General features: G+C 40.0%; 1 long non-coding RNA gene across 1 annotated transcript in view; it reads left to right on the top strand.

Moving 5' to 3' along the window:
* The window catches only part of LOC110351452 (uncharacterized), a 248,467-nt gene that overhangs the window by 110,632 nt on the left and 110,127 nt on the right, over positions 1-27,708 (top strand). The window lies entirely within an intron of this gene.

Genomic DNA, 27,708 nt, shown 5'->3' on the forward strand with positions numbered 1-27,708 from the left:
GGCAGCCTGGATTTGCAGGCAGGAGTCAACAGGATGAGAGAGGAGAGATTTATGGGTAAAATGTTAAACTGGGATTAAGACACACAGGTTCATCTTTTGGCAAAAGCTTCAAGAGTGCAGTCAGCTCATACACTCTGTGCTCGGGGTGCTTCTGCAAATTCGAGATAATAAAGTTCCTCTTCGCTCACCCTTGGCTGGTATTGTCTGCAAGGAGACTAAGCTTTTAGAGAGGGAGGCTGTGTTTCTCTGTATATTGTGTGATGCCATGTACAGTGTTGTCCAGATTCTAGAATTGTTAAATCAGTGTTACCACCTTTATATGCTCAACACTTAGACACATTTTGGATCCGTAATTTATCATCATTTTCTGGGATGGAAGGGACTATTACCAAATTTTTTTTCTTCCTGAATAGAGAGATTTGATTAATTTTTTTCTTTTCTCTTCAAGGTTAGCACTTTGCATTATATATATTTCAAGGCAGGGAAATTGCTCACTTGACAGATGTGGATAAAACATGAAATTTTAGATAATGTTTCAAATTCACCAGGGACAAACCTGCTTCACGGTAATTTATAAATTAAACTAAATTCAAATATTGTCTCCTGGCATGTAACTGTAATTAGAAAACTCTCTTGAAGAGGAAAGAGATGACTGATATACAAATTATTTTGCAGCTAAAAATAGGAATGTCTAGAGTTTGGGTGATACCAGACAAGTCATGTGTTGAACAAGCTTTCTTCATTTTGCACTTAAAATTTTTTCCCAGCTCACCAGCTTGACTATCTTCAATCTTGCAATGTAAAAGTAAGTGGGGAGGGAGTCATACTATGAAATGTTGAGTTATTTGTGACTGCAGTTTCTTCAGAGAAATTGATTTCAGGCTTCCCTCTTTTTCCACCTCCCTTGTTTCTCTGTTACCTGTCTTTCTAATACCTGAAGGAGAAAAGAAAAAAATGCTTAGAGAAAAGCTTTTCATACTAGGGAGTTTTTACTTCAAAGCTGTTCTATCTTTCTTTTCTTGGAAAAAGAAAAGAAAGGAGCTGGTGTTCCTTACGATAGCACCAGCCCACTCACTCTTGTGGGAGGAACATGCAAATGGTATGTGAGGCCTTGCAGGAGCTTTGCTTAGAAAGAAGGGCTGAGAGCCTCTGAACTGCCCTGCACTGCTGAGCATCTGAGTTTTGGCTTGCTTTGCTCACTTTTCTTCTCAATTCTTGTCTTTCCAATATATTTAATTCAGCGCACGACAATCCTATTTGCATTCTTGCTGTTCGCCTGCTCTGCCAGTTTATTTCATTTGAATAGTTGCTTACCTGTCACTAGCTGCAACATTTTTAGGCATGGGGGAGATGGAGATTGGAGATATTTGTGTATTTTTTGTTACAAGATTTGTAGCTGCTTTCAGGCTCATGAACAAGGGCTACACTGCCAAGTAAATGCCACTGGCTTTTCCAGTTTTACAGTTCTGATAAAAAATAAAAAAATCTCTGCAGTGAGAGAATCGTTCATTCAAGCACATGAATCAAAAAATAAAAGAAACAGAAATATCCTTTGCAAGTAGGAGTGTGTGGTAAAATATTGCCAGCAGATTACACTTTTATTCGATTTCTTTGTTAGGGGCATGTCAGATTTTTTTTTTACCTAAATCTGCTAAAATGGTATATGGAAGGACAACATATTTTCTTCACCTTTTACCTCAGAGCAGTAAACATTGTTGCTGGAGACCATTAAAACCTAGTTGTGTCAGCTCCATTTCTAACTCTGGCACTCTTTCAGGGTTAAGCAGCACTGATATAATATGAGATGACATCAGTCAAAAACTGCTCCAAATTCAGGTACAGCAGGCTCCAGGGCAACCTGTATTCAGTAGGTTTCTAATTCTGACCTGTAATTGCAGGCATTTTCAGAAGCTTAATGCTTTCCAGCTGAGTTTTCCTTACTCCACTATAACACAGAAGCAAATCTACAGCTGTGTTGCAGCTAAAGGAAATGAGACACATGTGGGAAAGTACCTGTCTTCTGTAAGCAAAAATTTGTAAAATTTGTATAGTCTTCAACATGGGAGAGGTGGTACTTGGTATTTTAGAAGATAACCTTTGGAAGGATGCACAATGACTCATATACCCTTTGCTTCTGAAGCAACTTTGCTTCATACACATTTGCATAAACTGAAATCTTCTACCACCTACAACTATAACTGGGCAAATAATAATGATAACTAAGTCATTCACCCAAAAAGACGGTTATCTTCTCGCTAAAACTATTCTGCAGGGTTGTGGTAGTTATGAAGGAATGCTGATGAAAGCAAGTGTTAGCATTTTGCATTTTAAAAGGATGTTTTACATATATTTCAAAAGTAAAATAACTAAATGGAAAAGAACATTAAAACATGCAAAAACATGTCAGAAAAAACATAGTTTTCTAAACAAAACTGTTTCAAGGTTTCTAATTCAGAAAGTTAATCTAAAATCTCTTTTTGAAATTGTAATTATTATAGGAGTGCAAATGTTCAGTTTTATCTAAGACCAGTGGGAGCAGACTGCAACTGTGACATGGTAGAAAAATAGATAAGATAAACACTTTGGCACGTGTAATTAGAAACAGAAAAAATATGTTGGAACAAAGATAGCAAAGTCACTTCTATTCACTATAAGGGTTCAAATCAGAAGAATGTGTACTTCAAATATAAGCTATGTTTAGACCTGCTGGTAGCCTTACTAGCTGTGTGAAGTATAACTTCTTGCTGGAAGATGAAAAACATGTCAAACCTCCCACCACCAAACACTTCACCATCACTTTAATGAATCCTCAGTTGCCAAGCATTGCTGATGTTTTACTGTACAACATTCCTGACAAATTATGTTAGTCTCACTTTATTAAGCTTTTTACTTCCCTTGCCAATATGCAGGAGCTACCTCAAAAGGTTCTTTTTTGTTGTTTTTGTTTCAATACATTTGCAAGGTAGTTTCTGTTCTCTGAATGTTGTGGATTTTTTGTTACATGGTGATGGATAGGCCTTTTAATATTTTAGCAGAAATTGTTCCAATAAACTCCTTTCCCTAACGTATGGTATCTGAACTATGATCATAGGCAAAAGAGCTGATAAAACACCTGGGTTTGAACTTTTTCTATTTTTGTAACATAGCTGTCAGTGTTTTCTTTTCTGCATCTTGCCTTAAGAAAAATCCTCTATTTCATCATTGGAACTGTTTTGTCCTTAGAAAACAGAGCTTTGCCTATTGTGTTGAAGGGAGAACCTGGAGGACAAATGATTCTGCTTGGTTTAATATACAGAGGTCAATACCACCAGTCATTACTAGCAGATTTGCTTCACCTATGGAAACCCAGAGCGTGATTAGGTCCTTGTCATTTTTGAGTAATGTAGTAGGAAAGTAGTAATGAAGATAAGCACCTGTTGAATCAATTGCAGAGAGGTACAACTGAAACCATACAGCTCTTTTCCAGACTTCAGATGATGAGGTTATTTGCAGGCTAATTAGCCTTGTGGGGACTTTAGGCTGAATGGAGGACACAAACAAGGCCTGTTTGAGGCCTGCCCGTGGCATACTGATTGCAGACAAGTGTGTGCAACTGCAGGACACAGCTCTGCTGGGGCAGGAAGAGAGGTTGCTTCCAGGTGGTGCTGGGGTTCAGTTCCCAGCTACAGGTAGGAGGAGTGCTTGTGTTCAACTTCCTAGCAGTGCTGCCAGGTCTAGAACAATGTTATAATTTTCTTTATGTTATTCGGTCCCTTACCTTCTCTGTTGTCAAGGTTTGGGCTTAAAAGGAGGAAAAGAGACGTGAAAGTGAGCTCTTACGAGTGAGGAGGTGATAACGCCCAGTAAGTACCCCATTGGATTGTTCTGTATGATGCAGTTGGTTTTCCAGCTTTATATCTCTTCATTGTGTTAAGAGTCTCTGAGGCACAAGAAAAGTTGATGTATTTGCTGCAGTATAAAGGCAGTCTATGCTGTCTTGGATAAAGGAGCAATTGAAGGGTGAGTAGATGTATTACAACTTGCCCTCCTTTAGCTGATAAAGATTAAAAAGCAGGGAAAACCCAACAGCATGATCATCAGCTGCCTAAATTCTTTCGGCTTGCAATCAGCTTGGGGAATCTGTTAAAGCCTTTGTTGTGTAAGTTAAACATTGCTCAGATGTATCTGACGATTTCACCATCATATTCCTGAAACTGCTATCTGAACTCAGTCATAGACAATAGACAACATGCACATCTGCGTGCAGAGTCAAGGAGTGATCATGACTTCTTAGACCAGATCCTGTAAGTAGATATGTGTCGTCCCCTTGGAAGCATGCCTCAGCAGTTCTTCTTGTGAAGTCAAGACCAGAAAGCAGAGCTGGCTTTAGAGGGAAGGTTCTGTTCGGGGTTCATCTAGATAAGGGGCTCTGACTGATGCTCTCAACTCATAGCGTTTTAAAGAAGTGTCAAGCATGGACATGTTTGCAACTGGTGTGATGAGGGTGCTGCTGGCTAGCAAGCTGTCCCATCTATGTAACATTCATCTGTAGACAGACATATTTCAAGGTATAGGCAGGGTAGAGGTCTAGCACTTGCACATCTCAAAACTTTGTGCTGCTTCTCCTGGGCTGAATGTACTTTCTTCTCTCCATCTCTTCTTACACACTAACACTTTTAGAATCTGCTATATTATCAGGTACTACAGAAACTGGAAAATTTAGGAAATGTTTTCTTTTAGCAGTTGACTGCTGTAAGTCGTGGAGGGCCCAAAAAAAAAAAAACTAATACGCATCTGCAGGTAGCGTACATTTTAGGGATTTTTTCCAAAAGTGACATCAGTGACTGCTTTCTTCAAGGATGCCTGCCCAGTGTGACTCCAGTACAGTCTGGACTTATTTCCTTTATTGCAAGGAAGGGTTTAAGACACTTTATTGTCTCATTCACCTGTGCTTGAGATAATTGGACTCTCTGTGCACTATACAAACAGAAGAAAATGGGACCTATTTCACTTAGAGATAACATTTGTCTTAATATTGAGTGCTGTAACAGGTTCCCATGCCTTTCAGTCATTTTAAATTCATACAAAAACAAGTTTCTCATATCTTCACAGGTACTGCAGTTTTTGATTCACTGTGAAATGCTGCAAACTTTTTTTTTCAGTTTTCCTTCTAATACTTAGACAAAACTCAAGTAAAACTCATACCAATTAGTTGTGAATGACTTTTGAGAAATGTGTTAAAAAATACAAGCAGGCTACAACTACTTAAAATATGAGACTATGCCAGTTTTAATATCTGTTACATTGCCATATTTCCAAGCCACAAATGTGACAAGAATGGCATGTACCATGTAAAATAAATTTATGGCCACTTAAAAAATTGTTTTTCATTATTATTAACTACTGGAAAGTCAGATGTGAATAGTAAATATTCTTTGATATATGGTATGGATTTTCCTGAACTGACATTTCGTACCACAGAACTTAAAATACTTGTTCCTGTTAACAAGTGTTTTGCCTATACTTATAAAGTGCTTGAGGTATTTTTAATTGCTGCATAGGTTTGTGAGATGTATGTAGCTATATCTACCTTACATTTACTCTGTGGAAAGATACTACTCATGCAAATAGTCCTCTGCTGTGTTGAGAACATTAACCAATGAGTCAGGGGTGGTGGGATGCCTGAGCAATAATACTGAGCCAGATCAGAGGTTCAGCATATTAGTAGTAGTCAATAAAAGGTGCCCATGGGAGAGAAGAAGAAAAAGACAGACAAAAACCAAAACTCTCAGGATACTTCCTCAGTGATCTGTAACTTAGTAGTTGTGGATTCTTGGAGTAACTCTGAATGAGATTATGATTCAGAGGAAAAAAAATAAAAATCTCAGAATATCCTGGGTTGGAAGGAACTTTTACAGATGAGCTACTTCTAACCCCTCTCAATAACATATGAATATACTTGTCTTGTATCATGTAAAACTTCAACACCAACAACAGAATCTCACAGGAATAAACCATAAATACTTCTTTATAATGAAATATCCCATGATCAGACCATGTTAATAATATATGAATAGACTTGCTTTCCTGAATTTCAAATTTGCATCTGACCTTGGTTTCCTATTAACCAATTCCAGTTGCTTGGGTCTTATTATAGAAAATGTCTGAAGGATGGTCTTGTTTTTTAAATGCAAGCTTTTATGCCTACTGGGGGAGGAGTGTGTTTTTTGTTGTTTTGTTTGTTTTCCTTTGTTTTTGTTAATCAGTAGTCAGCTTAAAAGTGAGGACACCTTAATTACAGTTTCTGGACTTGCTTAGTAGAAACCAGAAGGGTTTAGAAGCACTTTTGGAGCAGATTGCACCCTACAACAGCCAGTACAGTAATACATTTAAAAAAAAAAAAAAAAATGAACTGCAGAGCAAACTAAATTAGATACAGTTACAGCAGTGTAATGAACTAGTGCCTTTAGTAATTAGCCAGGGCTGAAGTGATCTACTGTGGATTATATTCTTTGAGTATCTCTAATAATCTAAGTCATATTTCCCCTGGTTGACATTTACCAAAGGCCTCAAGTTAAATGTATTTTTCTGATGTTTCATAGCTCACTTTTGAATGCTCAAAACCTGGATGTTAATGTTGAGAGCTTCTCTTTAAATTGTCCTTCCTGCAATTTTGTACGCTTCTAACTTTATTACAATTCCGTCCTTTAAGTCAGATATATCAGACATTACAGCAGTTAAATTACAATATAAAACTTGTCTGCACTCAAAATTGGTAATAAAATTTAGGTCCTTTTCCCTGGAACTGGCTCTTTGTAGAGCTATCATCCCAAGGGAGGATCCACTAAATTCCTCAGGGTTTCACCAGTGTCCAGGTCCATATGAGGACATGCTGGTTCTGGGCCCAGTCTGCACATGTATAGCAATGGTGTACCCAAAGGTGTGATTTTCAGCACTGCTGTGACACCCTGCTTGACCTTTCCGAAATTGCTGCATCTTCCATGTTGTCTCCTTCTCTGGTCTTGCCTTATTTCTGTAGAATTTATTTTTCAAGTCAAAAAATATTGTTCACTCTGCGTTTTTATGATATTTACTACACACTTCAAAAGTTCAAAATAATGAAGTTTTATGTTGTAACATAAAAATGGCATTTTGAATATTTGTTGCTAACTTGTGAAGATTTGATGGTCCTTGAACTAGTAAGACTTTTCTCACAAACGCTTTCCATTTTTATTTAATAATTTTGACACCCACAGCCTATCCACAACATAGGAGCTGATAATTTCATGAATCTGTTGCCTTTGAGAATGGGAGCTTTAGGTGAAAAAGTATCTGGTATCTCAACACTCGTGTTAATCTGTCCATGTTTTGTGTTAAGGGATCTGGACTGCTGAGAAATCCAAGTGATACAATAGTAAAAATAATAGGCTTAGTTAAATACATATACTTAGTTAAATATATTTACTGTCTTCTATTTCTCTCTTTTAAGACAACCTTGTAATTATCATCTCATATGTAAACCTCAGGCTGATGCATGTCAGGTGTTGGCACAAGGATTTTGAAGTTGAAAAACAGACTTGAGCAGTCAGCAAATTTTGTATTTTCATCTTGCTGAAAACATGTATGTGTTGATACTATTTACCAGCACTTATTTGCATAGGGAAAAGGCTTTAAATGCTGCTGCTTATCTGGTCTTTAGCCCCGTAGCATTTATAGCAAAGATGCTGTTAGCCGAGTTGTGTTATTTAATCTGGTGTTCAAAAGAAAATGTCAACCAGACCAACTATGAAAATTAAACTATTCCAATGCCTTTAGGACTTCTTACTTCCATTGGCTTCAGACTAAAATAAACAGATTTTTTTCTATTCTTTACTGAAATCCTTCTTCTGTCCTTGTTTCTCTTTTTGTGTGACTGAACTTCTGCATCTGCTTTTCCTTGCTTCTTTCCTGCATCTTTCATTGTTCTGGCTTTGTGTTCCATTTTATGTCTTGCTCTCTTTTTGTACTTAAATCCTTCTAACCACCTGCATTTTTAATGATCTAGTTTTCAAAATCAAATACCTAACGCTGTTGGGATTTCCTGTCACTCTGCCTGCAAGCATCACTCTTCTTGGCTCTAGTTCAGAGACTTGTACTGTGCCCACAGTACTGTTTGCTGGAAACAAAGGTTGTGTAGCCTTCCTGCAGTCTGGTTAGTCTTTCGCGTCTTGGAAGGTTTCACAGTCAGCAGTTAAGCTCAAAAATACCCCTTTCTGAATGCATATTCTTGTAAAATTTAACTTCTGGAATGCCAACCAGAGGATTGCTTTACATTTCAATTTACCAGCTATTAGAAATGCAAAAAAACGCTGGAGCTGAACTGTTTCTTTTCTACTGTTTGATTGGTGGTTTGACTGCTTTGTATTGAGGTTCCCTACAAATCAAGCCGAGACAACTCTCAGTTGTGTTAGCCGAAGATATGAAGGTCTATATAGAAAGCAAACAGCGCTGCTAATCCAAATAGCACCTATCAGTGCTATTCTTAAAGAGCATGCCGAGAGGGGGATCAAGCAGAGAAAGGCATGGGCCAGAACTGACTGCAGATCACGCAGAACCCCCAGCTTAAGGTGTGCCAAGCTGAAACACACCCAAGGCAGCACAGAACTGTGAGGTTATACTGCTTTCTGTGTCTGGGCTGCCTTGCTGTTCTCTTTGGATCTACATCAGTGCTGCCTGGGTGAGCCAAAACACCTGAGGATGCCTGAGCTGGGACAGGTCGGTTTTGGCTGCAGAGGTGATGGCTGGAGAAAGCAGGCCAGGGCTGTCCAAAATGAGAGAACTAATGGTTGGGTGGAGTGGACTATTGCAGGCTAGTGCTCAAATGCGTTCCCAGGCCACTTTATGCTGTGGCATAACCTGAGGCAAAGGGAAGCAAACTCTCACCATAATTGAATAGGATCCTGCCTATAGTGATTTTGCACAACATAACTGCGCACTGTGGAGGCAGATGTAGAACTGACTTGCTCAGAAATTTCTTGCCAGAGCTTTCTCACTCTTCGCTCCCTCCTGTTATTTTTGGACTGTGAATAAGGTACATAACACAAATTTGCTGATTTTTAGTATCAAAGTCCTGTAGTACAGGACTTCAAATTTTTCCTGAGTTGCTACTTCCTGAAAAAGATGTAGCGGAACATATACCTGGCTCACTTCAATTTCTTCAATAGGAAGTTATTAAGAGGCATTTTTAATCTAAGTCGCTGCCATAGCAGAGTATTTTCTTCCATTCCTATTAAAAGTGCTTGACCAAGTATCCTGGGGAGACAGGTCTCTTCTCCTTTTGAGCACTATTGTAGAGGTATGTAAATGAAGAGTAGGGATTTTATTAGCTTCTTGCACAGTGGTAGATAACTTAAAAGATGGAAACATGACCATTCTAATATTTTGTAAAAAGAGAATCTGAATGGTGTACAAGAATGAACAGAACTTTTATTAAGCATGAATTAATGTTAACAATGCCTGAATGCTCCTAGAAGCCTGGTCTCTTCTGCTGTTCAGCTGTTGTAAGTAATCATAATGCAGGCTTCTCTTTTTGTGAAATGGGAAATGCCTACTAACCTAAACAGCAACCCAGATCTCGTGTAAAGCCATTTTTAGGCAATAAGGAGGGTATTTAATAGTAAAGCAAGCTGATGTTTTTCTTCACATTCAAAGAATGCTTGATACTGGGGTGATCTGTTGTGATCGTGACAGACTGCTATACTTGCCAGCTTGCTGCGGACTCACATGACATTGCCTTGCAGTCACACACAGATTAGAAATGGGGAGTAGCCATGTCATCTACACAACAACATTAACAAGAAGTGCCACATGAAGGAAAAATTCTGGGTTAGAACACAAGTGATTGAGATGCTGTATTTCTTATAAAAGCATGGTTGAAATATGTTTTTTATTGTTTACAGTATTTTTGCATTATGGTATCTAAACCCAAATTTAAGGTGAAAAAAATTCCATTTGATGTGACAGTACTCCCATCTCTTAATGTAGCTAATACTTAATGTTGTTTTTAAGAGCTAAAATAGGCCAGAAGCAACAAAACCAAGTCATTCATTAACAAAGATTTTGAAAAGGAGTAAGATAATAAATATCTTATTTTAAAGACCAAGTTGACTGTGTTGGTAATATGTTGCCTTTGTCTTATAATGCAAAAAATAACATCACTTTGCATACACCTCTGCTTTATTTAAACATAGGTCCTGCACATCAATATAGCTTCCACTTTTACTTGGAAAAATCAGAACTTTGGTTACCCTTATCTTGTTGTAAGAATTGTTCGAATAAGGCAAAAGTTAAGATGGTCATTCATCCAGAACTTCAGCCAAGCTCTAAATGAGCCATTCTTTATCTCTGTGTAAGTTCAGATCACTTTCCTCAGTTACTCCTTGTTTAGCTTTGTGCGCTTTCATGTGAGACTAAAATAACAACACCTAAATTCTGAAAAGATACGCTGTAGCTCCTTTTCAGAGACTCCATAGACCTGAGGTAGTTGGGAATACATTTTAGGCCTTTTACCTAAGCCTGAACAGATTTCTGCATAATCTGAGGAGCAAGAACTGAACTGCTGTTACACAAACTGCTTTCAGAATTGAAAATAAAACTGTCAGCAATTGTGGTAGGCAGAGAAAAACAATTCTGCCTTTCCCAGCTGAATAAGAAATAAGTAGATTAAGCTTCTAGTCTTTTTCCTTTCCACTTCACCTATAAAAGCAGTATTTTCAAGGCAGAATGTATTTAACTCAGCTTGAAAAAAAAATAGTTTTAAAATACTGGATCACCCTAGACAATCCACAGAACAGTGGGGCCGAGAATGGAGCTTAATTTGTTGTTTAAAGCAATTCACATAGTGATTACCCTGAATCGGTTTTAGTCTGTAAACTCGGTTTGTATGTTGTATGCAAGAGCAACCTGATGTCTTGCTTTTCCCTGAGCCTGTGTATGCTAAGTATTCATGTACACTTGGAGTGAATTAATGTTTTGTGTGTGCGCATATTTTCCATTACTCAGTTTAAATCCTCTGTTCTCATTAATACTCCAGTTTAAATGCATTGGTATGAACATGGTCAAAGTTGTTTCAAGTATTTAAATCCAAGTTTATAGAAAATACCGGCAGTTCCATCATTTATCAGCAGTCCTGGCTATCAGGGGAGGTCCCAGTTGACTGGTGGCTAGCAAACATGACGCCCATCTACAAGAAGGACCAGAGGGCAGACCCGGGAAACTACAGGCCGGTCAGTTTGACCTCAGTGCCAGGGAAGCTCATGGAGCAGATCCTCTTGAGAGTCATCATGCGGCACTTGCAGGGCAAGCAGGCGATCAGGCCCAGTCAGCATGGGTTTATGAAAGGCAGGTCCTGCTTGACGAACCTGATCTCCTTCTATGACAAAGTGACGCGCTGGGTGGACGAGGGAAAGGCTGTGGATGTGGTCTGCTTTGACTTCAGCAAGGCTTTTGACACCGTCTCCCACAGCATTCTCCTCAAGAAACTGGCTGCTCTTGGCTTGGACTGGCGCACGCTTCGTTGGGTTAGAAACTGGCTGGATAGCCGGGCCCAAAGAGTTGTGGTAAATGGAGTCAAGTCCAGTTGGAGGCCAGTCACTAGTGGCATTCCCCAGGGCTCGGTGCTGGGGCCGGTCCTCTTTAATATCTTCATCAATGATCTGGACGAGGGCATTGAGTGCACCCTCAGTAAGTTTGCAGATGACACCAAGCTATGTGCATGTGTCAATTTGCTCGAGGGTAGGAAAGCTCTGCAGGAGGATCTGGATAGGCTGCACCGATGGGCTGAAGTCAACTGCATGAAGTTTAACAAGGCCAAGTGCCGGGTCCTGCACCTGGGGCGCAATAACCCCAAGCAGAGCTACAGGCTGGGAGATGAGTGGTTGGAGAGCTGCCAGGCAGAGAAGGACCTGGGAGTGATGGTGGACAGTCGGCTGAATGTGAGCCAGCAGTGTGCTCAGGTGGCCAAGAAGGCCAACGGCATCCTGGCTTGTATCAGAAACACTGTGACCAGCAGGGCTAGGGAGGTGATCGTCCCCCTGTACTCGGCTCTGGTGAGGCCGCACCTCGAGTACTGTGTTCAGTTTTGGGCCCCTCGCTACAAGAAGGACATCGAGGTGCTTGAGCGAGTCCAGAGAAGGGTGACGAAGCTGGTGAGGGGCCTGGAGAACAAGTCCTACAAGGAGTGGTTGAGGGAGCTGGGCTTGTTCAGCCTGGAGAAAAGGAGGCTCAGGGGTGACCTTATCGCTCTCTACAGATACCTTAAAGGAGGCTGTAGCGAGGTGGGTGTTGGCCTGTTCTCCCACGTGCCTGGTGACAGGATGAGGGGGAATGGGCTAAAGTTGCGCCAGGGGAGTTTTAGGTTGGATCTTAGGAAGAACTTCTTTACTGAGAGGGTTGTGAGGCATTGGAACAGACTGCCCAGGGAAGTGGTGGAGTCACCATCCCTGGAGGTCTTTAAAAGACATTTAGATGTAGAGCTTAGGCATATGGTTTAGTGGGGACTGTTAGTGTTAGGTCAGAGGTTGGACTCGATGATCTTGAGGTCTCTTCCAACCTAGAGATTCTGTGATTCTTCCCACCCCTCCCCTTACACAGTTGATGGATATCTTAAACTCACCTTGTATACCCAGGGAGCATTTCTTCATCCTTGTAGAAAGACCCTGACTTCTGCTTCACTCAGACAGTTTTGAAGTGTGTGTCTAACAAATCACATACTTGGTATGTGTGTGAAACACCAAACTATATACATAAAAACCTAGGAGAGTTTTGGATTTAAAAAGTGTTTGCTGACATTACAGAGACATGCATCTCCATGTATGGAATTGATATGTTTGCTCCTCAGTATTTGTCTGTTCTTTGCTTGGAATTTGAATCCTTCTCCCATTTTTAGAAGAAGCTTATAGGTTAGTACCTGAGCAGAGAGGGGGGGAAGAAAGCATCCCTTTTTCTTCGTCCTCCCTTTTGCACTCTTTTGCATAAGAGTAATGTACTGCACCTTTAGTCTGTAGCTTTAAATATGCGCTGTTAATTCTCAATACATAATTATGATGTTTTTACTGTGTAAGAGGGGAGAATTTGTTTCAGATTTATCTTCCTCCTTAAAGTGGCGATTTTATCTAGACACTTGGAACATGCAAGAAGAAAATCTCATGCTCGTCAGTCTGCTGCTGATGGTTGAAAAAGGCTTAGAAACAACATAAAGGTCAAAAATATTGTAGCTGTAAATGAAAGCGTTTAAAGTTGGAGAGAGATTTATGGATGAGGACAGCACGAATTGGCACTGGGACCATTCTTCCCCATTATTTCTCTAAATGACTCTTTTAGTAATGTTGAAATCAAGATACTCAAGTTTGAAAATTAATGAGAAGGAACAGCAAATAATTAGGAATGATGCCATGAAGTAGGTAAGTACTTTGCTTTGACTACTGGAATACCCAATCCCATAACTGCAGTGAATATGAGTATAGAATGAAAATAAGAGTAGATTGCATTTACTTCCACCACCTCCAAAATAAATAAAAATGGAGGGGGAGGAACATGACACCCTCTCCGCTACAGAATATAAAGCATAGGTCAGGTGGTACTTAGTCCTCCCAAAGCTATTTGAGTGGCATGGTGATATTTTCTTAGGAGTAGGATAGACAATAATTTATTTTAGTGCAGTTGAGAAATTTGTGTCATTATTATTGCTAAAAGTGAAGCTCAAAGTACAAATTGCCTGTAGAGAGAAGCTGTAGAATCAAGCAGCCGGATCCATGGCTGGTTTATGCTGTTGCAGTTCCAGTGATTCCTGTACTTTGCCACTAGCATGAAGTTACAGCGGCTGAAAATCAGATCACTTAGCTCTCTGCCTTTGGGTTTGAGCCTCTTCCTGAATTTTGCCCTCTCGAAAAGGGCAATTCTCAGTTACTGACCTGCTAGACCTCCAGATGATCTTTACCCAGCTATTGCTGTTGTCATTTCATGATGAACAAATGACATTACCTTAGCATAGTAATGTTTATCTAATATCTTTTATCCCTTATTTTAATCGCTTAAAGTGAGGTCTTGGATGTAACTGTCTAAACCCCCCTAGACATTATTCCTCTGCAAACCAAGAAAAATATTATGAATGGCTGAAATCCTTCTGCAAATCACTGAACAACTTAGTCTTTACAATTCTTTAAGGCTGCTTCTCCTCTCTCAATAATGCCAACACCTAGCTCTATGTGATAAGCCTTCATGAGCTTTTTGTTGTTGTTGTGATGAATGAGTGACTTTTGCTTAGAGAAGAGAACAGAGACTTATGGAGGTTTTTCTATGAAACTGGTGTTGTTTAGTTTTCCGTTATGGCCTAGAGATAAAACAGCTGCCATGCTTTGTAGCCCATTGCTATTTCAGAGAATCCTAAGAGAGTCAGATGTCCTGTTTTTAATGGACTATTGTATTAATTGGATTTTTTCTGTTCATTTTGTCCTTTGTCATCATTTTAAGATTATTTTTTTTTTGCTTTGGAAAAAAAATTTCACTGATCTGAGAAGCTTTGGGAAGTTGCATAGATCTTACAGCTTTAAAAACTTGATTGCATGTTCCACACTGCATCGAGTGCTCTCTGACCGTGTGCCATGATGCAAAACATTTTCACGTTTTTTACATTTTTAAAATGCTGAGTCGCTGTCTTGGGACACTATCTTAAATTGTCTTGCTGTTTTTTAACTTAGTTAGAAACATTCTTGCTCCAATTGGATTGGTAGTTTAAATGGCAGCCAGCTGAGAAATCATTTCAGCCTTTTGAGTGCTTTGAAAGGAAATCTTTCAGGGCTCTTTGTATCCCACAAGGCACATAAATGGCAGAGTAGTCTGCTGCAAGTTGTATGTAATAATAGCCTCTGATCTAAATTGGCTTAAGAATACAGTTAGGATTCACTAACAGTGTAAAGGAGTTCAAGAGAAAAACATTCGTAGTGTGTAATGCTATTGTTGCAGTGCAGTGTCTCAAATAGGTTTTGTCATACCTGTTGGGGACACAGACATCTCTAAATCCCAGGCACACGGTTACTTCAACTGGACAAACCAGGGATATACGTGAATGCAACAGAGGTGAACTGAACTTGCAGGAAATTCTGGATCCATTCCTTCTCCATTAACTTTAGTTTTTCAAATAACTTCATAATTTTTATGCTGATGACACTGTTTTCTTTATCACCATAAATCATTGTTTTATGCTGATGACACTGTATTTCTCTATCACCATTAATCATCTGTAATGCTTGGGACAGAAATGTTAATGAAGAATACAATTTATTAAACATCACCTAGTAGGTGGGCTAAAAAGGTGGATTATCTGCTGATCAAACAGGACCAAAATAAAGCACCAGACTTGTGGATCTGGCAGGGGCAACAGAAGAGGCAAACAGGGCTTGAGAAGAGATGGGAGGAACAGCAAACAGCTCTGCTGAGTGCTCGAGAGCCAGGAAAGGCCATGGCAGCCTGGCAGAGGTCAGCAGTGCAGTGTTGCGGGGAGGGAGCTGCTCTCTGGAAGCGCCACAGCATGTCTTCACCATGGTGTCACGGCACGCCTCGTCATGATGCAGGGTTCTAGTCAGCATCGCTCTGCTGCTCATCCCGAAGCCACGGCAGAAATAGATGGTAATTTAAATTTAACTTGTCTCTCCCTAAGGTCCCTCTGCTCTTTGGAAGTGCTGAATACCCTCTGATATTTCTCTTCTCTGATCAGAGAATAATCAACTCTTGCAAATCAGGGAAAGGGACTGGAGTTGAATGGCAGCAAAGGCTGTCAAAACAAATGCCTCAAGTCATAGCTATTACTGAGAAACTGTTTCAGACCTTAATTCAGATAAATGTTTGATTGGATAGTCTGTCTGTGCTATAAACTTTAAAGACCATGTTACTTACCTGTCATCTTCAGAGATCGTTTCTATACCCTGTCCACTTAAAGTCTGTGCATTTCCCAGAAGGCACAGATTTCTTTCATTTTTAATTTTTACCACACTTTGATTATGGTGATATTATATGGGGTCAGTGCTCAGTCAACTGTTAAATAAATTGCAAATTCTACAAAACACAGCCAGCAGAGTCATTACTAACTGTAATGCTGAAACTTCAAGCAAAATTACATCTGGCTACAATGCTATATGGATGCATAAATTATACTGCCTCTGATTATCCTAAAGAAAATTCAGCCATTAAACTTATTTTATGGGCACAAAACAAGGGGAACTGCCAAAAGGAATCTGTGCATCCTAAAAGTCACAAGAAGAAAAATAATTGGCAAACCTTTTCCGCCTGCAGTTTTATAGAATGTTCTCTCTCCCTCCTGATGTTCAATCAGCTTCCACCACTGGCACAGATAAAATCATACAACGGCAGAACCAGTAGGGGGAATGTAGCCTGTGTAGCTTTGAACAGCAGGTGGGTCAAACATTTCAAATCTGACCCCAAACAGCACATATCTTTACATGGGGAGCTAGAAGGGAGACTCTCCAGGGAGAAATACTGTAATTCAACGCAGAACAAAATAAGGATGCTTGATTGTGGGCAGTGCGATGTGCTACAGAATTCCACTGGAAAGCATTCCAGCTGTCATGGTGCTCACAAGGAGCCAGTCCTCTTCATGTACAGCTATGTCGCTGATGCATCATATCTATATTAAGGCTAGAGAGGGATCAGGAGTGGAGCTTTCAGTTGCTGTGCAAACAGCCACTCCAATAGCATATAGATTACAGATCAAATCTATGTCATTAACCTCTTAAACTCAGGGGGAGGGCATGTTGCTTCTTTCCTTGTCCTCCCTCCCCCAGCTTTATCTCAGTATTAGCAGTGCTGAGTTCACAGCTACCTTTGAAGAACAAGTGAGCCAGTTGTTTAAAACAGTCCTGTCACTACATTTGCTGAGTTGCTTAAACGTATTTTAAACCATTCATACATTTGACAAGTAATTGCCAAAATAGGTTATATGTCACTGACCTTTATCAAAGTCTGTTTTTTTCCAAGTCTTGTCTCACAGTTCCCTCCTGTAAAGACATTCAGGGAAGATAATTGCTCCCTAAACTAATTGCCTTCTCTGGTGTTCTTTTCTGGGCTCTGCAAGATAGAAACTTAAACTATTTGTTATTAGAATGGGTCTGAGCTCCTCAGTCTAGAAACAAGAGGAGGCACACACATTTCGCTTCCTTCCTTATGCATTGTTTCTTTCATTATGAAGTATTTATGTGTAGATTTTACAAGGAAACTGTTTTATAATCCAGTATGTTATTGTATTAAGTATAAGTACAAGTAACAGGAGTCACAGATCACACCCCTGAGTTCATTTGGAAGTCCACTGCATTACTATCACAAACAGTATGGAACCTGAATCCATTTTTTCCTCACTGATTAGCGATAAGTACTTGGTATTTCAATCCAAGTTCATCTTTAGGCACAGAGAAGTGAACATCAATGTTATTTTAACAAAGCTCTTCATTTTAAATCAGCTGTATGATAGATTCTGACTGCTCTAGCCAGTGAGAAGCCAGAGAGCCTTATCAGGGTCTTCATGTAAATTGTTGCCAGAAAATAGGGAATTCCTGCCCTGTTACAAAAGGGATTGTTTTAGACTTTTAGTCTAGTTTTACTCTGGAGGCAGCTTTTTCCCATGGGAGTGTAATTGGCAATGAGGAGTTTACATGATGTTTGTGAGTAGGTTTGAGTATGTAGTGCTTTGTTATAAGGTCAAAATTTTTCTGTTTACCTTTAGTTGCAGTGAGGTGTAAGCAGTTTATTCACACCTATGTTTGTCCGTCTGTTACATACATGTGTAAGCTGGGTGCAATGCTATCACCAGGATGTCCTGGAGAGCTCTGCTTTTACAGCAGGAGCCTTAGAGACCCAGAGTGTCCCTGACGAAAACTGAGTGGTTTCTGGAAGCGGAAGGGTCCAGCTGGCCTGAAGCTGACTTGCCCCACAGTGGCCCGCGTGGTGCTTTGCAGGGCTGATATTGGAGTGGTTGCATAGTGCCAGGGCCACCTGTCTGCTCGCTCCATGTCCGCCGCCACAGGCAGGAGGCCAGGGCCCAGCCAGAGGCCAGGCTCATGTGGCTGAGGCACCTGGCCCAAACCAAGCAAAGGCGTACACCACCTGTGGTGTCCCACTCAGCCACAGAAGCTCAGAGAAGGGAAGAGGAGGAGAGGGCATTTGTTATTAAGGTGTTTGTCTTTGGAAGCAATCAGTATGCATCCTGAGGCCTAGCTTCCTTGGAAGCAGCTGGAGTGGCCTGTCAAAAGATTTATTCTCCACTTCCCGTTATTTGTTTTGTTTCCGCATAGAACTGTAGAATCGTGGAATGGTTTGGGTTGGAAGGGACCTGAAAGACTATCCAGTTCCAAACCCCTGGCATGGGCAGGGACACGTTCCCCAGCCCCCGCTACTGAAACCCCATCCAGCCTGGCCTTGGGCACTGCCAGGGATGGGGCACCCACAGCTCCTCTGGGCAGCCTGAGCCAAGGCCTCACCAGCCTCTGAGTAAAACATTTCTTACTAATATGATGCTTTTTCTTCTTTTTTATTTTCCCATTAAACTAACTTGACTCACAAGTTTTTTCATTTTATTTCTTCTCTCTGTCCTGCTGAGGAGAGGGCAGCTGGGTGGTCAGCAATCAGTCTTCCCAGATTGCTTCATTTGAATCTAATTATTTGATTTTCTTGAAGATGAATCCCAAACTACAGTTAATTGTGTACGTAAAGTTAGAAATTAAAGTTGGTATATTTCCATAATAAAATAAACGCTGAAAAAAAATTGACCAGGTTCTGAGAAAAATGTGAAAATGCGTCTTCTGAGTTCATGTAGTAGGATCTTAAGCATTGACAGAGAATTCCATTGGTAGTGGTAAATGACTTCATTAATAATGTTATCACCTTAATTTATCAGAAATACATAAAAGTCTTCATTTTCAGCTGCAAGGAAGACAAGAATATATCTTAAGAATCTGCTGCAGAGCTTAAGACAATTTCTGTCTCTCCTTTTAATTGTACTCTATTAATTTTAGAGTACTTAATGAAGTATAATTTGCCAGTTCTTAATTTGTTGATTATGTAGAGGTTTGATTTCGCTGCTTTGTTTAAGCTCATTCCATTCAAGTTAAAATATGGAAGGGAAGCAGGGCTTGGAGACTATGATCTATTTTATTTATTTTTTTTCTTATCATAATTAGCCTTTTCCTGACTGATAATAAATAGCATGATAGGGAAAATGTTTCTGCTCAATATGTTTAAAAAAAAAAAAAAAAAAAAGATAGTGGAGGTTAGTTGTAAAGTGATGATGTGATGATGGGTGAAGTCCATACTTAACTTTTGTTCTGCAGAAGTCTCCTGTGCTACTGTGGGTGAAAATAACTTTTTTTTTCGTTCCTCTTTGTATTCCTTGGTTGTTTTTTTTTTTCATCTCCAGGATTGAGGTTGTACTATCTCTTTACTCCTGTTTCCAGATCCTCTAAGAAAATGACTGTCTCAATGGTGTGCAATTCACCTTTTAAATTAATTTGATGTGCTTATTGGCTGTAGCACTGCACTTGTGTGCTCCAGCTCCTGAGAGATGAATCCTGTTGGTGCTGCTTGTCTGTAAAATAGCGCGGAAGAGGATGTCAGTAGTAGCATTGGCTAAAATCATGACCCCTTCTGGAGATCTTAATCAGAAATGCCAACTAGTGTAGAATACCTCATTTCTGAATACATTTCCAAAAGATAGAGTTTCTAGCATGTCAAAATTGTTTTATGTCCCTGTTTATTTGCTTCCTGCTGATATTCTGCTGTATGGAGCAGGCTCCCTGGTCAGACTGTAAGTCTCATGATGCTCCAAAGTCTCTGGGGCACAAATACTTCTGTGTCATGGGAGCAATTCAGTGTAGTGCATCGTGGGAAAGAGACTCTATTTTGTTAGTTCTAAATTCATAGAAGAGAATGTTTAGACAGATCTCAGCAGAAGCTATAAAATGATGTTAATCCCAAGAGATACCACTGCTGTTTCGCCATATCTAAATATACGAGATTTATTTTTGACAGTTCTCTCTAAATTCAAGGAAAGTGCACAGGTTGTTGTTTTTGTTTATGAAAAAGTGTTGCATTGTTGAAAATCCGGCTGCCAAGTAAATGAGCCAACAGACTTGGATGTTTGGTCGTATTCCTTATGCTCCTTGCTTTCAGGTTCTTCACCATTCCAGAGGGGTTACAGACACTGTATTTTCAAGGTTTATTGGGGGGGGGGGGGTGAATAATTGCTTTTAGGTAGGAAAAAAAAAAAAAAAGAACTCAAGTGACAGAGGCAAAACACTTAAGGAAACTTTCCATTCTTGCAAGAGAAAGAAGAACATCCCACATGCATAGGAGTCTTAAAATATTGGATGCCCAATTCAGAGAACTTTTTGATGGCTTTGCTAATACTTTAAGCTACAGTTTCCAAATTTCAGTTCTAGACTAGGTCAGAAAGGACTGTCACCACATTTGTATCTACCATAGTGGAAGTCCAGTACAGTTTTGGACCACCAAACCACAGTAAAAGAGAAGTTTTGCAACTGCAGGTATCCACAGCCTCTTCACCTCAGTGTACAAGAGATTTGTCTTGTGTTTCTTCTAAACTTTGTTTACTCTTTTTCCAGTAGTCTCAAGCTGAAGTAATTCCACAGCTAGCTACTACACTTTATTTATTTATTTTTTACTACTGCATCTGACAGTCTTTCTACTCTGGAAATTTTAAAGTTAGTAAATTATACTGCAGACACACATCTTCTCTTTGCGAATGTGGACAGCAAGTTATTTTAGAAAAAAAATAATATGGATAGTTTACAAATTGGAATGCTATTCAGAAGCACTTTTTTTTTTTTTAATGCAGTTAAAATGCATACGTTTTCTGTGCCTTTGCTCTAGCTTCTTATCTTCATTTTGGTGACCTCTAGCAGAAGTTTAAAAGGAAATTGGAAAAAAAATATTTATTTCCATTGAGTGATTTAAAAAAAAAAACTTGATTGCAAATTCTGTAAACATTGGATTATAGTAAATCAAATTTTGTATTCCCCCTTCAGGTGGTGCTTTTAAGGAGTGTGCCCACATGGAAGGCAGTAGTAGGATTGTCAATTTGTTAGTTGAAAACAGTTTTAAAATCTGTTTCTGTGAAATGTGTCAGCTAGCGAGCATATAAGTTCTTCTATTAAGATGCTGTGTGTACATAATTTAAAATAACCATGCAAGCAGATATGCAAGTATTGTGGTGGTTTTCATTTCAAGGAAGTTAAAAAGTGAATAATTTGTGTGTGCTTGGGATCATAATTTGATATTGCTTCATGTGACAATAATGCACTTAAATGCACCTACTAAGATCAGTAAGTTTACTGAAGACTGTGTCAGATGAGCAAAGTTGCTGGTATGGTAACAGGTAGTGAAGGCTTATTAGCAATATAAGATCAGTAAGCAATGCAAACAGAAACGTATGTGTTGTAAAGTGCTGCCTTCACAAGAAATACAAAAAATTCTACCTGTGTAGCGTAATAGGCAACAATATAAAATTACAGTTTTGATAAACTAAATTGTTTTCCATCTGCATATACAGTTGTGTTCAGAAACAAATAATGGGTTTTGCTATGAATTCTTGGCAATATGGGTATTTTGGAGTCTGTGCAGACTTGCACACCCATGCTGTACGTATACATTTGCTTAAGAACTGTTTTGTTAGTGTGAGTGTTTGCAGGAGCACGCATCCCTGCAGGTGTGGTAATGACTTTGGTACAGCTGTGTCAGCTGTGGATTGGGCCCACTGAAGCCTCGTTTATTTGAGACTTACATTATTAAAAGTGTGCTATTCAATTCATTGGGGAAGCTGCCTTCAGTTTAGAAGTGCTAGCGATACTTAGCATTTTATATGTTCTGGGAGCCCAATAAACATCATCTACTTCAACTACATAGTGTAACTGTTCTAGATGCCTGGTTGCTTCCCTGGATTGTGCTGCCTTTCTAATTAAATCAGACTTGGGGATTTGAAATTGAATTGGTGTGAAATGCACAATAAGAAACTGTAAGCAGTTTAAGACAAGCAAGTCCTGGATTTTACTGCCTGAATTTGCGTTTCTGTCTTGTGACCATGCCCCACTATAGGGCTATCTGCAAACAGTTCAAATGATGTTTTCTGTCAAATTTTATTCCATAAATAACTCTTATTTTACATGAGATATGTAAATTTAATTCCTCACTGTAGTGCTGCTTTAAGGGAGATGACACATCCCCAGATTTGACTGCCATTATCAGCATTGATAAATTGAATGGCCCATAAAAGGATCCTAAAGCTGCTGAGACAGGGTGAGAGATGACAGAAAGTAAACCACTTTCCTAAGGAATATAAGCCATGCGTTCAAAAATAGGAACAAAAAGTATTTTCAGATAGTAGCACCACTGTGTATTTATTTCAAGATGGACAGTAAATGGAAATTGCAGATCAAATATACAAGCTCTATTGAGATCATGGGCATGTGTTAAGTGTAACCGAGACAGGCCTTCCAGCTTTTCCTGTCAGAATAACTGAGAAAGTAAATTACATGACAACAATATCACTTTGGAAAGGAAAAAGATGAACACCTCTAATCACAGTGTAAGAGATATGACACAGTGAAAATGGCAGCTATAAACCAAAGAGGTCTGAGGAGGGCAAAGAGTGCATCAGATAGCAGTATGAAACAAGGGTTACTTGAGCATAAGGGGAAAGAGAAGCATATACTGTTAAAAGCTACAGCCTTGGGCAGCCTGGCATAGTTTCTGAGCAAATAGAGTAAAACATCATTTTTTTTTTTTAAGAAATATTTCTCTAAGTTTTGAGAATTAAAATGACTTTGCAAGCTTCTTGAAGCTTTTAAAAGAAGTTCAGGAGCACATTGCTTAGGAAATCTTCCACAATGCAGCAATTCATGTGGGGCATCTTAAATACTGCCATTTTGCAATGCCTCATTTCAAGGCCATAAAACTCCAATATAAGTAGACAAGCCATTGCTGTGATACATGACAAAGCTGGCACTCGCAAACAACGTAATTTTGTATGCATTTAATTAAAGCACATATACGGTTTGCACATTCAGCTGAAATCAAAAGTGGTACCCACATATTCATCTGAAGCATGGCAACTGTTAATGCACAAGAAAATAGGTTGTGGTTCTGATAGCATAGTCTGTATTAGTGTAATGCAAAAGTTAATGCGTAAGCTTAATGCAGCACAGTTTTAAAGATTGCTAGGATATCAAATTTGGACCACCTTCCTATCCTTTCCAAAGTGTTTTCTTATTTCATACTCCTGTAATCCTTTTAAATATGTATAAACTGCGCTCAAGTTATAAGGTAGAGTGATTTTTACATGTATAAAAATATGTTGACTAGTACTTAAATGCTAGACTCCATGGCTGTCACTGCCTATTGTATATAATTTTCCTAGACACACAGCTAGCCTTAGGCTGTGAAGGTAGGAGCTCTGTGTCAGAAAGACTTTGACAAAAGATGTATAGCTTTTAATTTGCCCAAGGAACAGAGGGAGCAGATTTATGACCTAAAATACAAGGCTGAGAATTGGCTGTATACTTTCAGCTAATGGGTAGAGAAATGAGGAAATTCACAATGGCTACTTCATGCATAGACTGTCTTTTTTGCATGTTGTATAAACAGTCCAGAAAAATTTACAGGGCTGTAATTTTAAAAAATAAAGTAAATAGTAGCCCTGTGAATGTATTGTCTTCTACCTTTTCTTGAGCTTGCAGTTTCATGTAAAATTATCTCTCTAGCCTGGTTTAATTGATTACTTTGTTTGCATGTGTATCAGGCTAGATTATTAGCATTTTTTAAAGAAAGATTTATGAGGAGGTGCATTTTATTTGTTAAAGTCTATTTGTCATTAAGAGCCTTTGCAGACATTCAAGTCTCACAAAATCATGGAACAGTAAACAGGTAGGGCCAGTTCCACGCATTGTATAAAACCCTGTCATCTTTATCAGAAATGAAGTTGCGCAGATTTATGTTGGCTGAGGATTTGGCCCACAGAATTGATCTTAAAATGTAAGAGAAACTCTGACGGTGTCCTCTGTTCTGAACTCCTTTGACAAAGATAGCTTTAGAAAACCATTTTGATTTTGTGGATTTATCCTTTGTCTTGACTGTCTGCAGACATAGCACTTCAAGATCAAAGGGGAAGAGATTTGAAGATTAAATGTCTTTGAACTGAAAATGTCTTGCAGCCTCATAAATTCCAGCAGAGATCACTAAATCGAGTGCGCAATCATCAGCTGATTTGTTTTAATGATGCAGGGATCGAAAGCTGCCTCAGAGGTGCTGTGAGCTCTGTACGTACACTCAAAGCAATTACGAAGTTACAATGTCAGGGATCTCGTGCAAGGGAGCTCTTTGATCACGGGTACCATCAGGCCTCTGTGAGCTGGTGGGAACAGCCTCACTGAGGCTCAGCCCGTGGCTGAAGGAGGCCCGCCTGCTCTCTGTCTTCTGCATGACCAAGGCTGACCTGACAGGGTGTCTGCTGATAGCTCAGCTGGTAGCTGATACAGAGCTGTCATAATGGCAGAGGACTGCTGTAATACTCATCTTACCACTGCTCAGTTAGAGAAGGGGGGCCAAGGAACTGGCAGTAGGCTTGTGGAGCTGCAGGGTTTGTGGATGTGCCGTGCTGACCTGAGGGAGCACAGACCGAAGGACCGGTTCTCATATTTCTCGTAAGGCCACATTTCCTGCTCTTTCATTTTCAGTTGTTTAAAGACACTGAGGAACTGAGAGTCTACCTCATCTTAGAATGTTTCTAGAAGTTAATTATCCTAGCAACTAAACAATAGTTTGTTTATTCCTCATCAACTTCCAAAAATTGATTCCCGTTATGATGTGTCCTGGTAAAGTGCCTTCTACCAAAACTGTAACTGCTATCTTGAAAGGAACCATTGGCTGTAGTAGTGATAAAGCTTTCTTTGGAAGTAGTTTGAAGAAATATTTACCGTGAGTGAACACAGAGAAACAATGAGTTACTTCATTTTTTAATTCTTCAAAGATTTTTGTAACATGAAAACAATATATTAGAAGAAACTCTGTTAGGATTATTCTGCTCTAATCCAGTTATTCTTTGTTTCTCCATGTAATATTAGTATTTGCATGCTAATTAGTGATTAGAACTGAATTTTCTAGGAAGAAACTTGTTTTTCTAACAAAACTTATTTTGGGAAGTAAACTTCCTACTAGATTCATTTTTTCATAAATAACCAATCTCCTTAAGCCTCACATTACAGGATAACTTAAAGATGTTACTTGAAAAATAAATTACTGCCTCAAGTAGCTTCTGTAGCATGTTTGCAAAATGCCTGTTTCAGAATGGCTGTGGGATTGCTGATTTAAGTTAAATGGTCAGAAATGATATAATTATGAATTCTATGAGAAGCCATTATCACAATTTCAATCTCTATCTTGTGACATTTTTTTCATTGTTTTTGTCTGTTTGTTTTTAGCATTCTCCACGTTAATAAAAGAATAGATCGGGATCTACTGGGGGTGGCTGGAGGGGTTTGACCAAGACAGACTTGGCTGCTGTTTGCAGCTCACTAGGTTCATGCAAATGTTGCATTTTCTGAGCTGCAGTTAAATTAAATATCATTTCCTATATTTAAAAGTGAGACAGCCACTTGTGCAAATAGTGACTTTGCACTGAAATGATCTTTGGGTTTTGATGGAAAGAAGAATAAATATGAAATTTCTAGTACTTAGTACCTAGCATAATCATGCACAACTATGTGAAGTTGTGCCTAAGAATCTGTAGGTCAGGTTTGGAGGCATTGCCCACCTGGTGTTAATGGGAGGCACTTTACAACTCTGTAAGCCGGATGGGATCCACCCAAGGGTACTGAGAGAACTGGCAGAGGAGTTGGCCAAGCTGCTTACCATCATTTATCAGCAGTCCTGGCTATCAGGGGAGGTCCCAGTCGACTGGCGGCTAGCAAACATGACGCCCATCTACAAGAAGGGCCGGACGGCAGACCCGGGAAACTACAGGCCTGTCAGTTTGATCTCAGTGCCAGGGAAACTCATGGAGCAGATGATCTTGAGAGTCATCATGCGGCACTTGCAGGGCAAGCAGGCGATCAGGCCCAGTCAGCATGGGTTTATGAAAGGCAGGTCCTGCTTGACGAACCTGATCTCCTTCTATGACAAAGTGACGCGCTGGGTGGACGAGGGAAAGGCTGTGGATGTGGTCTACCTTGACTTCAGCAAGGCTTTTGACACCATCTCCCACAGCATTCTCCTCAAGAAACTGGCTGCTCTTGGCTTGGACTGGCGCACGCTTCGTTGGGTTAGAAACTGGCTGGATAGCCGGGCCCAAAGAGTTGTGGTAAATGGAGTCAAGTCCAGTTGGAGGCCAGTCACTAGTGGCATTCCCCAGGGCTCGGTGCTGGGGCCGGTCCTCTTTAATATCTTCATCAATGATCTGGATGAGGGGATTGAGTGCACCCTCAGTAAGTTTGCAGATGACACCAAGTTAGGTGCGTGTGTCGATCTGCTCAAGGGTAGGAAAGCTCTGCAGGAGGATCTGGATAGGCTGCACCGATGGGCTGAGGCCAACTGCATGAAGTTCAACAAGGCCAAGTGCCGGGTCCTGCACCTGGGGCGCAATAACCCCAAGCAGAGCTACAGGCTGGGAGATGAGTGGTTGGAGAGCTGCTAGGCAGAGAAGGACTTGGGAGTGATGGTGGACAGTCGGCTGAATATGAGCAATCAGTGTGCTCAGGTGGCCAAGAAGGCCAATGGCAGGCATCCTGGCTTGTATCAGAAGCAGTGTGGCCAGCAGGGCTAGGGAGGTGATCGTCCCCCTGTACTCGGCTCTGGTGAGGCCACACCTCGAGTACTGTGTTCAGTTTTGGGCCCCTCGCTACAAGAAGGACATGGAGGCACTCAAGTGAGTCCAGAGAAGGGCGACGAAGCTGGTGAGGGGTCTGGAGAACAAGTCCTACAAGGAGTGGTTGAGGGAGCTGGGCTTGTTCAGCCTGGAGAAGAGGAGGCTCAGGGGTGACCTTATTGCTCTTTATAAGTACGTTAAAGGAAGCTGTAGTGAGGTGGGGGTTGGCCTGTTCTCCCATGTGCCTGGTGACAGGATGAGGGGGAATGGGCTTAAGTTGCACCAGGGGAGTTTTAGTTTGGATCTTAGGAAGAACTTCTTTACTGAAAGCGTTGTTAGACACTGGAACAGGCTGCCCAGGGAAGTGGTGGAGTCACCATCCCTGGAAGTCTTTAAAAGACTTTTAGATGTAGAGCTTAGGGATATGGTTTAGTGGGGACTGTTAGTGTTAGGTCAGAGGTTGGACTCGATGATCTTGAGGTCTCTTCCAACCTAGAGATTCTGTGATTCTGTGATATTTCAGTTTGATCTCAGATTTATCTTTCTAGCTAGTTCTATGCTCTGAATGTCATATGTTGGATGATTGTAATGAAATATAACTTTGTGCATCTATAAAAAAAAAAAAAAAGCTCTTATTCTTGCTTTTGGATTGTAGTGCATTTGGAACTGTCTTGCTGATACAGATTTCATGAGCAGGCACAAAAGTGTTCAGGGACCAAAGAAACATTTTCTGGACTTCTATGAAAATTAGTAGCTGATGCTATTCTCGGTAGATAGATAAATGTCTATAGCAATCAGTAATTTTAAAAAGCAAG

The sequence above is a fragment of the Anas platyrhynchos genome, chromosome 15 (genome assembly GCF_047663525.1).
Source record: "Anas platyrhynchos isolate ZD024472 breed Pekin duck chromosome 15, IASCAAS_PekinDuck_T2T, whole genome shotgun sequence".
In the NCBI taxonomy this organism is placed as follows: domain Eukaryota; kingdom Metazoa; phylum Chordata; class Aves; order Anseriformes; family Anatidae; genus Anas; species Anas platyrhynchos.